General features: G+C 38.9%; 1 pseudogene across 1 annotated transcript; it reads right to left on the reverse strand.

Annotated features, from left to right (window-relative positions):
* Positions 1–259: 259 nt before the first annotated feature.
* LOC309978967 (ferritin light chain-like) lies at positions 260–10896 on the reverse strand (annotated as a pseudogene). Its single transcript has 2 exons — positions 10805–10896; positions 260–802 (listed from the first exon to the last, which is right to left on the reverse strand). The product of its transcript is annotated as a ferritin light chain-like (transcript).
* Between the last annotated feature and the right edge of the window lie 545 nt (positions 10897–11441).

The raw sequence follows: 11441 nt of genomic DNA on the forward strand, positions 1-11441 counted from the left end.
CTATACTTCAGTAAAATAAATTTTTTAAAAAAGGAAAAAAAACATGAATATATATATATATATATATATATATATATTTCTTTTTTTCCTCTTTATTCTGTTTGTGTTTCAAATAGGCTTTTTTTTTTTTCCTTCTGCAAAAAGCGTTATTGTTTCCATTTGGTCCAAGGCTTGGGAGAGGGCTCCAGGGCGGTTACAGAGCTGCCTAGTAGCTGCAGAGCAGGGCTTCAGGCAGAAGCTCTGATGCCAGAGGGGCTCCTCAGAGGCCGCTGGACTTCAGAGACTCCTGTTTGTGCTCGAGGGTGAGCCTTTCAAAGAGATACTCGCCCAGCACAGCCTGCGGACCAGCCAGCCTGCGGAGGTTGGTCAGGTGGTCGCCCATCTTCTTGATGAGTTTCACCTGCTCCTCCAGGAAGCGGCTCTCCAGGAAGTCACAGAGGTGGGAGTCTGCGCGGGCGGAAGCCAGGGCGCGCAGATCTGATAGTGCCTGGTGCAGGCTCTTCTCCCTAAGAATGGCGGCTTCCACAGCGTCCTGGGTTTTACCCCACTCATCTTGAGAAGGCTTCCGCGCATCCTGGAAGAGGGCGCGGCCACAGCACTGGTTTTGCATTTTCAAGAGACGCTGCGCGCCCTCACACTTCTCCTCAGCCAGTTGGCGAAAAATGTGGCCCACACTGTCCAGAGTCCCATCGTTGCTGTCGAAATAGAAGCTCAGAGAGAGGTAAGTGTCCCCAGATGCATGTTGAACAGGCGGTGGACGGCGGCCTCCACCTCGATGGAATAATTCTGACGCACCTGGGAACTCGTGGTTGATCAGTGATAAGGAGCTAAGCTCAAAAAACGGTGTTGGCCTGTCCTGGAGGCTGAGGATAGCTGAGTGGCTGATTCCAAAGGTTGCGACAGGAAGAAAGGTTGGAGGGTGGTCGGGGGCTGGAGCAAGGAGCGTCCCTGGGTCTGTTCATTCCAAACACTGTTGAAGCAAAAGACAGAACTGCAGGACTGCCGAGCGCACTGCCTCAAATAGGCTTTGATATAAATGAACCAGAAGTCCAAGCAAGGACAAAACTTACCCTTCCCCCCGCCAAAATAGCTGGCGATACTAGAATCTAGACCTGGGAAGGGATTCTTCCATTACTTTCTGAACATTCCAAGCCACTAGAGCAGTGGTTCTCAAAGTATGGTCACCTTGTAACCAAGCAGTACCCTATGGGGCCTTCCTAGGACAGACCCATCCCCCATATCCTCTGCTGTAGTTCCTCTCTGAAGTACTCAGATAATAGTATCTCAGGCATATTTCTTGAGTTTTCAGATGCTAAAAACCACCACCCAAGGGAAGAAATTAACTCCTTGATGATCATGAGCACGTAGCCCCCAGACCTTCTGGCACCTAAGGATGGATAATGTTACCTGCCCTGTGGCCTCCACATCAACCAATCAGAGGATTGTGCACGAGCTGATCACATTCCCTGGGACGTCCCTCCCTCACCTGGCCTTTAAACATGCTTTGCTGAAATCCTTTGGAGATTTCAGGGTGTTTTGGAACTCGGGCCACCCCTCTCCTTGCTCGATCCTGCAATAAACCTTTCTCTACTCCAGACTCCAACCTTTAGGTTTGTTTGGCCTCACTGTGCTTCAGACACACGAACCTGCATTCGGTAACAACCTGACCAGTTTTACCAGCGTCCCCTGATAATGTGTCAGATATTCAAGTTTTAGGGCCCTGTCCCAGCCCTATGCAATCAGCAACTCTGGTGGGGCTCAGTGATCTCTGTTATAACAGGCCCTCCAGATGATTTTTATTCACCTTAAAGTTTGAAAATATCTGCATTGTCAGCTGGCCAAAGCGTCCACCAGCAGGTGAAGGGGAGTGGTGCCTGGAAAAGATAGGGACCAGCCAAGGCAAGTACAGCAGCATTTGCCGTGGTGGTAATGGAGAATGCCTTTTCTCCACTGGTTGGCACAGACTAGGATCTGGGAGCAGTGGCAGGGTTATTTAGGATGCTTTACGTTTCAATGTAGAGGGACCGCTGTCCTGGTTTGCCAGGGACTTGCCCTGTGTGAGCACTTAAAATCTCATCCTGGCAAACCCCTTAGCCCTGGGTTTGAAAAACGTAGGGAATAACATGAAATTTAGGGGAAACATGATCTAGGTTTTGGGCAAGTCACAAGTGCTAATTAAAGCTAAGCAAGTATGGACAACACTAGCATTCTTTAGCCCTTTGCGGGGAGGTAAATCTGATTGGGTGAAAGGACTTATTGTTAAGAGATCTTTGTAGAAACATCCCCTTCTGCTTAGTCCGCTGGTTCTCAGTTCTGGCTAGACATTGGCATCGTCTGAGGAGATTTAAAATGATTTTATTGGTCTACGATGACCAACCGTCAGTGTGAGGGTTTTTAAAAAGTGCTTCAGATGATTCTAATGCACAACCAAATTTAGGTGCCACTGCTTAAGCTTTTGAACCGCTGCTGCATATTTTCACCTCATCTTCCTATGAGAATATCCAACTGTAGTTGAGGTTTGTTTTTTTTTTTCTTTTTCTAACTGTCTTATTATAAGATTTACTGTCTTAAATAAGGTTGAATGTACAGAAAATCTTGCTAGTCCATCTGGTATAGCTGGATACTTAGAATAATATAGTTAAGATATATACCATTTAAGTATTGTGACAGGCCTTTTTTTGAAATTAACATATGCATTGAATTAGTATGTTCTCTTTTGAAGTTGTTATGTTGGGGAGCTATACCTCTAATCTGCCATTGCTAAATATCTGGACACCTCTTATTAGGAATTGCTTTTAGAAATCTTTAGGGATTAAAACCAAGATTGCTGTATTATTTGTACTGGAACCACAAAAACCTCACAGAGTTCCCCCGCTGTACCTTCTACCCCCACTCTAACCCTTGGCAACTTCTAATCTGTTCTCCATCTCCACAGTTTTGTTATTTTAAGAATAATATGTAAACATAATCATGAATTACTTAATCTTCGGAGATCGGCTTTTCAAAATTTTTCCCTCGGCATCATTCCCTTGAAGTTCATTTCAATTTTTGCGTATATTAATAATTTGTTCCTTTCTGTTGCTCGGTAGTATTCTATCATAAGATTTTATCACAATTTGTTTCAACATTCATCCACTGAAAGACATTTGGGTAGTTGCCAGTTTTTGGCTATTATAAATAAAACTGCTATGAACATTTATGTGTAAGTTTCTGTGGGAACTTAATTTTTTGTTTCTTTTGGATAAATGCTCAAGAGTACAATTACTGCGTTGTAGGGTGAATCTACTTTTAGGATTAAAAGAGACTGTCAAGCTGTTGATCAGAGTGGCTAAACCATTTTATTTTCCCACCAGTGATGTGATATAATTTTTCTATGTACTCGCCAGCATTTGATGTTGTCACTATACTTTAATTTTAGTTACTCTCTGACATCTCATTATGGTCTTAATTGGCATTTCCCTAATGGCTAATGCTGCTGAGCATCTTTTCATGTGCTCCTTTGCCGTGTGTATATTCTCTTCCATGAAATGTCTGTTCCTGTCTTCTGCCTATTTTCTAGTTGGATTTTTTTAAGTTGTTTGGAGAGTTCTTTGTATATTATAGATACAAGTCATTTGTCTCATATGGGATTTTCAAATATGTTTTCCTACTGTGTAATTTGAGTTTTCATCCACTTAAAAGGATCTTCTATGAAGCATTTTTAACTCATTTTGATGAGATCCAATTTATCAGTTTTTGCCCTTATTGATCATACTTTTGGTGTCAAGTCTAAGAATTATTCCCCTAGTTCTAGATGCCAAACATTTTCTCCTATTTTTTTTCTAAAAATGTCCTGCTTTTACATTTAAGATTATGATCCACTTTGATTTAATTTTTGTGTAAGGTGTGGAGGTTAAGGTTCATTTTTTGTTTGTTTGTTTTTGTCGAGGGATGTCCAACTGTTTCAGTACCATTTTTTGAAAAGTCTATTCTTCCTTGATAGCTTTTGCACTGCTGTCAAAAACAAGTTATATGTATTGATGTCAGTCTATTTCTGGGTTCTCTATTCCATTCCATTGATCTATGTATCTACCCTCCATCATTACTGCAAAATCTTGAAATTGGGTAGATTAATTCCTCCCATTTTCATCTTCCTTTACAAGTTGTTTTAGCTATTCTTCAGCCTCTTCTTACCATATAAATCTTAGAATAAGCTTGTCTATATCCACAAAAACCTTGAGGGCATTTTAAGAGTAATTGTGTTAAGCCTCTTAACTTGGGGAGAATTGACATCTTTATCATGTTGTGTTTTCTAATCCATGAACAAGGTATGTCTCCCTATTTGTTTGGGACTTAAAAATTTTTCTTCATCAGCATTTTGTAATTTTCAGTATAGAGGGCCTATAAATGTCTTATTGGGCTTATATTTAAGTATTTATTTAGGTCAGTTGTAAATGGCATCACATATTTTTATTTAAGCTTCTACACATTTGTTATTAATATATAATTTGATAAAATTGTGGTGATCTTGTACTCTAAATCATTTACAAACTAATATTATTTCTCAAGCTTTTTGTGGATTCCTTGGTATTTTCTCCATTTAGATTATCATCTCATCTTCAGATACAGACAGTTTTACTTTTCCTTATTCAGTATAATAGGATATATTGCTATTCAACATTCAGTAGGATATGTTCCTTCCTATGCAACGTAGTAGGAATAGTCCTTTTATCTTTTAAATAAACTTTTTAAAAATTTAACTTTTAAATTTATGTATTTATTTATTTTTGCTTTATTTTCTTACTAGAACCTCCAGTGATATATTTAATAAAAGTGGTGAGAGCAGATATCGGTGCCTTGTTTCTGATCTTACAGAGAAAGCATCCAGTCTTTCACAGTTAAATATCATGTCAGTATAGGTTGTTTGTAGATCATCTTTATGAGTTTCAGTATGTTCCTTTTCTATTCCTAGTTTGCTTGGAGTTTTTTTTCTTCTTTCTTTAAAATCATGAATGGGATTGGATTTTGTCAAATGCTTTCTCTGCATTAATGGATAGGATCACATGACTTTTCCCCCTTAATCTATTGGATATGGTGGATTACACTGTTTAATTTTCAAATATTTAACCAACTTTGCATAACTGGAATAAATCCCACTTGGTCATGGTATATTATTCTTTTCATATATTTCTGGATTTAATTTGCTAATATTTGGCTGAGGGTTTTTCAGCCAATTTCATAAAAAATATTGGTCTGTAGGTTTCTTCTTTCTATACTATCCCGGTCTGGTTTTGGTATCAAGGTAATACTGGCTTCATAAAATTAATTAGAAACTGTTCCCTCTACTTCTATTTCTTATCAAATCATGTAAAATTGGTGTTAATTCTTTAAGTCTTGGGTAAAAGTGAAACATCTAAGCCTGAATATTTCTTTTGGGAGTTTTTAAATGAAAAACCAGTGTTTCTAATGGTTACAGGAAAATTGAGATTATCTATTTCATCTTGGCTGAGTTTTGGTAGTTTTGGGTGTAGAAACATTGGCCCATTTCATCTACATTTTTGAATTTATAGTGTAGACTTGTTCATAGTAACTTGTCCCTCATTAACCTGCAGGATATGTCATGGTATCCCTGGTTGCACTTCTGATATCTGTGATTTGTGCCATCTCTCTGTTTATCTTTATCAGTCTTTCTAGATCTTTATTGGTTAGATTGTTTATTTCAAAGAACCAGCCTTTTGTTTCATTGATTTTCCCCCCTATTTTCCTGTTTTCAGTTTCATGGATTTCTGTTTCATCTTTATTATTTCCTTCTTTCTGCTTGTTTAGTGTTTTTTCCTCTTCCTTTTTTACTATTTTAATATAGAAAATTAGATTATTGCTTTGAAATATTTTCTTTCCCAATTTAGTGCTATAAACTTCCCTTTCAGCATTGCTTTCACTTCATTCCGCAAACTTTGATCTGTTATATCTCCATTTTATTTTATTCTATGCATTTAAAAATTTTTTCCTTGATGCTGTCTTTTTTACCCATGAGTTATTTGGAAGTGTGATGTTTAGTTTTCATGTGATTGAAGATTTTCCTGTTGTCTTTCTCTTATTCATTTCTAGTCTAATTCCATTATGGCTAGAGAACATACTCCCTGTGATTTTAATTCTTTTAAATCTGCTAATGTTTTTTTATCGCCCAGTATATGGTATATGAGTGAATGTTGCATGGACACTTCAATATGTATTCTGCTCTTACTGAGTGTGTTCTTTAAATGTCAGTTATATCCTGTTGATTGATGATGTTTTCAGTTCTTCCATATCCTTGCTGATTTTTCTCTCTGGTAGTTGTATAAATTGCTGTGTTGAAGTCTCAAATAATAATTGTGGATTTAAAACTTTCTCCTTTTACCTTTTTCAGTGTTTGCTTCATGCATTTTGAAGTTCTGTTGTTTGGTGCGCACACATTTAGTATCACTAGGTCATCTAGGTGGATTATTCCTGTTATCTTTATGTAATGACCCTCTTTGCCCCTAATAATTTCCTTTGCGCTGACGTCTACTTTATCTGATATTAATATAGCCATTCCTGCTTTTTCTGATTAATGTTCACATGATATATCATTTTCATCCTTTTACTTTGAACTACCTATATCATGATGTTTAAAGTAAGCTTCTTATAGACAGTATATAGTTGGATCATGCTTGCGATTTTTTAATCTACTCTTCCAATCTCTGTCTTTGACTTGGTTATTTGGATCATTTACCATTAATGTAATTATTGCCATGTCAAAGATTTGGTCTACCATGTTATTTTTTGTTTTGTCTTTTACCTTAGTTTCTCAATCCTGTGTTTCCCTTATTTTTCCTTCCTGTGGGTTACTTAAACATTTTTTAATAAGTCCATTTTAATTTAATTCATTTATAATCATTTGTGTATACTGTTTGTATAGTTTTCTTAGTGGTTGCTTTTGGCATTACAGTATACATATGTAACTTATCATAGCCTACTGGAATCAGTGTTTCATTACTTCAAGTGAAGTTTCAAAATTTTACTTCCATTTAGGTCTCTTAATATTCCCCAGTTTTGAAGTATGATTTTCTGTAGTATTTCCTTTCTCTACATTGAGAACCCCATCAGATGGTTGTCATCATTTTTGCTTTGACCATCATATAGAAGTTAAGAAACTCATGAGGCTAATGATAGTCTCTTATGTTTACCCCATTTGTTTTCATGCATTCCATTGTTCCCCTTTTCTTTCTGAAGTTCCCAGTCTTCTGTTATTGTTTATGTTTTCATAACAGTAGGTGATATCTTGGATTTCCAGTGCAACTGGATATGAGTTTCAGGAAACACTGAGCCTGGCTCACTTAATGCTACTGAGTTGGAGGGTTTGTATATGTTGGGCCTGTTGGCACAGCAGATGCTAGCAGATTAGACTAATGTTGATGGGACTAGTGCCACAGGAGGATGGGTTCCCATTCAGGCTATGCTGCTGCTACAGTAGATCAAGTCCCCCTCTACCCCAAGTGTGGGGCAGTGACCTGCTGCTGTCACTGCTTTGTATTAGGCTCCTTTTGCCTCAGGTGTGTGGTGGGATCCCTTGGAAGCTGCTGCTGCTGCTGCTGTCAATCACAAGGTTAAATTCATTTCAGAAATACTTAAGTATAAATATATAGCCTGGCTCTTGTAGGACCTCTGTATTTTTTTTATTGCTTTTATACAAATTATCCCAAATTTAGTGACTCAAAGCAACGTAAATTTATTACAAGTCTGACATTGGTCTCAATTGAGTAAAGTAAAAGTGTTGGCAGGATCGACAGATGAATGGATAAAGATGTGGCACATATATACAATGGAATATTACTCAGCCATAAAAAGAAATGAAATTGAGTTATTTGTAGTGAGGTGGATCGACCTTGAGACTATCATACAGAGTGAAGTAAGTCAGAAAGAGAAAAACAAATACCATATGCTAACACATATATATGGAATCTAAAAAACAAGAAAAAATGGTTATGAAGAACCTAGGGGCAGGGCAGGAATAAAGACGCAGCCATAGAGAGTGGACTTGAGGACACAGGGACAGGGAAGGGTAATCTGGGATGAAGTGAGAGAGTGGCATGGACATATATACACTGCCAAATGTAAAAGAGCTAGCTAGTGGGAAGCAGCCACAAAGCACAGGGAGATCAGCTCTGTGCTTTGTGTCCACCTAGATGTGTGGGATAGGGAAGGGAGGGTGGGAGGGAGATGCAAGAGGGAGGAGATATGGGGATATATGTATATGTATAGCTGATTCACTTTGTTATGAAGCAGAAACTAACACGCCATTGTAAAGCAATTATACTCCAATAAAGATGGTTAAAAAAGAAAAAAAAGTGTTGGCAGAGCTACATTCTTTTCTGGAGGCTCTTAGGGGTGTTTCTGTTCCCTGGACTTTATCCACTTCCAGCGGTCACTTGTAGTCCTTGACTCAGAGTCCCCTTTCTCCACCTACAAAACCCAAAATGTTGCATCTCTCTGATTCTGCTTCTATTAGGACATGTCTCTCTTTCTCTTTCTACAGTTGGGAATGGTTTTCTGCTTTTAAGGACTCATGCAATTAGATTTGTTCCATGAGGTAATCCAGGATAATCTTTCTATCTCAAGGCCTATAACTTCAGTCATATCTGCAAAGTCCTCTTTACCATGTAAGGTAACATATTATTGGGTTCTAGGGTTTAGGGTGAGGGCATTTTTAGGAGCCATTATGCTGCCTACCACACCCTTAACAAGTGACCTTGAGAAAATTACTGAGACTTTAAAGCCTTACTTTCCTCAAACATAAAATGGAAAGAAAGATAACTAGTTAATATCATGAAAGTGAAACAGTATATATGAAATCAACTAATTCAAAAAATAAGATTTCTTTTTTTTCTTTATGATTGGCATGATTCTCAGAGTTCAGTTACTTGAAGAGTTACTTTTTTTTAAACAGAACTAAGGCATTTCAGGGTTCAGGTTCTGTAAGATTGTCTGAATTATCTGAGTAACAATTAGCTAAGCACAGGTGTAAAGCATTTGATTTACTCCCTGGTGTCCTTTATCTTCTCATCCCACTAAATCCATATCCCTTGTCTAGCTCCAGCCAGTAGAGTCAGAGCTTGTTTTACTGTTTAACTAAAGTTCAATTTAAATTTGCTCTACATCTCCAGATTCTCAGCCCTGGTTGCATATTATAATCACCTGGGGAGATTTCAAGACCTACTGATGCCAAAGTTTTACCTTTCATGGATATTTGAGGAGGGACCTGGAATGAAATGCTCTAGCTTATGGTTTTGGGGGCCAAATCATAGTCTACACTGAGCCAAATCATTTGCGAGATCACCTCTAAAAAGCAATTTATCTGTGGTGACTGATGCTCTTCCTTTGTCAGTATGCTTGTCCCTCTTTGGGGGAAAAGAAGAAGGGGAAAAAAACCCCAGCGGTTGGGCTCCCTGAATTATAACCTGATGCTGTGGAATTAGTGTTCGCTCAGAGTGCACATCTTCGGATACCCATTCTCTCTCCTGCTTCCTTGCATGAGCTTATATCCTTGGGCAGTTTTTCATCCACCACCCTCTTTTTCTTCTAATCTTAGCAAGTAAAGTCTCTCCTTAATGAAACAGCATTTCATGAGACTTACTGGGAGCATAGGTCTGTTCCAGACCTATCCTATGTTAGCTAAAGCAGATATAAGTGATGTATTTTTGGCATTCATCCTTGTGGGTTGGAGAGAGAAGACAGAAGTTTATCCTTTAGGTGTCATATGACTGGGCAAATGGGCTCATTCCCTCTACTGCCTACCATGTAAAATACTGAGGGTGTTACCTCTAGAAGGTATCTTCTAGGTATCAAAATAGTTCAGATAAGTCATATTTCTCAGTAACAGGTGACAAAACTAAGGCTTAGGTGGTGAATTTTCCATGTCAATTTGTGTGGGCCACCATGCCCAGTTATTTGGTCAAATATTATTCTGGATATTTCTGTGATGGTGTTTTTTAAAATTTTTATGTTTTATTTATTTATATTTTTGGCTGCATTGGGTCTTCGTTGCTGCACGTGGGCTCTCTCTATTTGCAGCAAGCGAGGGCTACTCTTTGTTGTGGTGTGCGGGCTTCTCATTGCGGTGGCTTCTCTTGTTGCAGAGCATGGGCGCTAGGTGCACGGGCTCAGTAGCTGTGGTGCATGGGCTTAGTTGCTCCACGGCATGTGAGATCTTCCCAGACCAGGGCTCAAACCCGTGTCCCCTGCATTGGCAGGCGGATTCTTAACCACTGTGCCACCAGGGTAGTCCCTGTGATGGTGTTTTTGGATGAAATTCATAATTAAATTTGTGGCGGACTTTGAGTAAAGCAGAGTATCCTCCATAATATGCATGGGCCTCATCCAATCAGGTGAAGCTCTTAATAAAATAAAGACTGACCTCCCTGTCGCAAAAAGGAATTCTGCCAGAAGACTTACAGAAATTGAACTGCAACTCTTCCGAGAGTCTCTAGACAGCCTAACCTGCAGATTTTGAATTTACCAAGCCTCTATTATTGTGTGAACCAGTTGTTTAAAATCTCTCTCTCTTTCTCTATCTTTATATAGATATGGATATAGATCTAGGTATCAATATCGATATCTAGATCTATATCTATCAGTATATATGGGCACATTGTATACACATGCTGTTGGTTCTGTTTTTCTGGAGAACCTTGACTAATACAGTGGCCCATATAAATAAAAGGACGAACCCAAGTTCACCCAGGTAGAAAGTAGTACAATGAGAACTGGAACTTAAGGCCTCATGACTCATTCAGCTGTGAACACTGACCCAGAACTGGGGTCCGCACACTCTGGCCCACTGATCAGATCTCGCTTGACTTCTGGTTTTGTACATAACGTTTTGCTTGAACACAGCCGCATCCATTCATTAACGTATTGTGCATGGCTGTTTCTGTGCTACAGCAGCAGATGGGCAGTTGCAATGGAGATGTATGGTACAGAAAATCCAAAATATTTACTATCTAACCCTTTACAAAAAAGATCTGCTGACCCCTGCTCTAGGATGCCATCTGATTTCTGATAGTACCGAGGAGAATAATTCATGCACATTGGGATAGATTGTTAATCTCATGTCCTCCTTAGGTCAAAGATCTCTTAAATGCTCACCCTTGCAATAGCCAGCTTGGGGAGCATTGTCTGAGGATGCAGAAATATTTCTTGCCAGGTCTTTCCAATCCACACTGCTCCCTGACTATGGTTCTTAAAACCTGTTTTTTTTAAAAAATTTTTATTGGAGTGTAGTTGATTTACAGTGTTGTGTTAGTTTCAGGTGTACAGCAAAGTGAATCAGTTATACATGTACATATATCCACTTTTTTTTTTTTCTTTTTTCAGTACGCGGGCCTCTCACTGTTGTGGCCTTTCCCGTTGTGGAGCACAGGCTCCAGACGCACAGGCTCAGCGGC

Source organism: Leucopleurus acutus (assembly GCF_964270905.1).
Source record: "Leucopleurus acutus genome assembly, contig: HAP1_SCAFFOLD_508, whole genome shotgun sequence".
NCBI classification, from domain to species: Eukaryota; Metazoa; Chordata; class Mammalia; order Artiodactyla; family Delphinidae; genus Leucopleurus; species Leucopleurus acutus.